The 2,148-nt window shown below is 44.6% G+C and overlaps 1 non-coding gene across 1 annotated transcript; it reads left to right on the top strand.

Annotated features, from left to right (window-relative positions):
- Positions 1–1,589: 1,589 nt before the first annotated feature.
- Trnat-ugu (transfer RNA threonine (anticodon UGU)) lies at positions 1,590–1,664 on the top strand. Its single transcript has one exon. It is a non-coding gene; the product is annotated as a tRNA-Thr (tRNA).
- Positions 1,665–2,148: the final 484 nt, after the last annotated feature.

Raw genomic sequence — 2,148 nt, 5'->3', positions numbered from 1 at the left:
AATTTCCAACATTGTAGGAGAGACAACTCTGTGCGACCGGTCGACATGCGGGAGATCGGACTGGTTGCGATGACGATAGATGCCTCGCCCAACGATTCACCGTGCTTTTATTCAGTGCCAGCGCGCCTATGAATATCTGCGATGCTCTAGTTTTCCGCTAAAAGAAGCTCTATGACAGCTCTCTGCTTGGGACCCACCTCCGTTACATACGCCACTTTGAAGGCTATCTATAGAGCCACTACCTATCGGAACTTCATGGAACTGTAGAGACTAAAGCAGGATTTTTCTACGATGTGCCACAACAAATTTCGCATTTCTTCAACCGAAACTGGCCGAGAAAGAAATGTATTTTATTACTTGTCGAACGCTCCACGTATATGCCCCAGACTGAGTGTAATCTGCTTCACAGAACAGAACGTGACTCCTTCCTGTATAATACCTGATGTCACATAACCTCATTCGGCGGTGGTTGCTTTGTAGAGCTGTAGACTGTATGTAATGGCACCGGACCGTCGTGTCAGCCTCCGACGTTGACATCGATTCTGTCGTGTTTGTACGTACCCAAGACAACGACGTCGATGAAACTGCCACATTTGTTGGTGTACCATCGCAGACTGTCCAACGTGTCTACAAGGAAATGTGTACTACTCTCATTCATGTAACACGGCATCAGAAGTCATCCTAAAAGGCAGGAACGGTAGACGATTGCAACGCCTTGTCAATGACAATCGGTTTCAAACTCTACAGGAATTGCTACTTTCAGTGAATATGGGTTGATCTCAACAAATTTCCGAGCGAATAATGGGAAGAAAACTACAGTGAATGGACATTTGGGGTCAGTTACTTCGTAAAAGGCCGCTCATTGAGCACCATATAAAGCTGAACGTCTTCGGACGGCCAAACAGCACAAAAACCGAAGCGTAGCTGTGTTGAAGCGTGTTATGTGATCCTATAACATACTAGGTTCAATAAGATGTTTAATCGGCAATGCGTCGAAGATGTACTTCAGGCACGACTGCAGCCCAGACTTTAACGTTGCTATGGACATCACCCACAACGTTTATTTCAACGTTGTCCGTGGCCAACTGTTGACCTTGCTTGTACATCTTCATAATGTGTATGCTGTGGATAGTCACGTTTTCCAAAATCGTAATACGTGAAGAAACTTTTGACTCTCTTCCTCACTGAACTGTGGTCTTTATCAGCGCTGGAAGCGGTGTTACACGATATTAGAAATGTGTCAATTGGTGGCTAGATAGATGTTAGATGCGTTTATTAGTGAACGCCTGCCAATCTATCTCTGGTAGCATTCTGACGAATCAGTGCTCTGGATAATTCACGACAAGGCAGTTTTGTTGTCTGCCCGCAGGTACGAATAGTCAAGTGAAGCCATCTAATATTGTCGCTCTCACTGTCTTCGTGTTACTGTTTATCCAAATATTTTGATATATTATTTTGCGTAGATATATGAGTATGATGGGCAAACATCTATTAGGCGCACTACGAATGTAGTGGTGTGGACATGTTGGAATGTGGATCTCACGGGGAGCGGGCAAGGGATAAGTCCCTGCAGACGCAGTATCCTCTGTGCCCGCGGTGGCTCATATGGATAGAGCGTCTGCCATGTAAGCAGGAGATCCCGGGTTCGAGTCCCGGTCGGGGCACACATTTTCAATATGTCCCCAATGAAGTTCATCAACGCCTGTTTGCAGCTAGGGTTTCCATTTAATTATCATTTCATTTCTAGCAAAGCTGCATGGTCATCCACGGTAACTGTTCTTTCGGGAACAGATACTACCGTCATATATAGCAAATAATAATTTAAAAACCGAATTCATTTTTCTGTTCTGCGCTACAACACCGGAAAAAAATCGTAATAGAATCGAGCGTAAATAACACTTTATTTCATTTTCACAAAATAGTGATGCTCATGGTAAAAATTAAAGTGCCAATGACTTTTTCTTACTTTTGAAGTTGACCATTGAAGATATATTGCCGGCCGGTGTGGCCGTGCGGTTATAGGCGCTTCAGTCTGGAACCGCGTGACCGCTACGGTCGCAGGTTCGAATCCTGCCTCGGGCATGAATGTGTGTGATGTCCTTAGGTTAGTTATGTTTAAGTAGTTCTAAGTTGTAGGGGACTCGTGAC

Source organism: Schistocerca serialis, chromosome 4 (genome assembly GCF_023864345.2).
Source record: "Schistocerca serialis cubense isolate TAMUIC-IGC-003099 chromosome 4, iqSchSeri2.2, whole genome shotgun sequence".
Lineage (NCBI taxonomy): Eukaryota > Metazoa > Arthropoda > Insecta > Orthoptera > Acrididae > Schistocerca > Schistocerca serialis.
The sequence above is the reverse complement of the archived record's forward strand: the minus strand, read 5'-3'. Positions and strand labels throughout refer to the sequence as shown.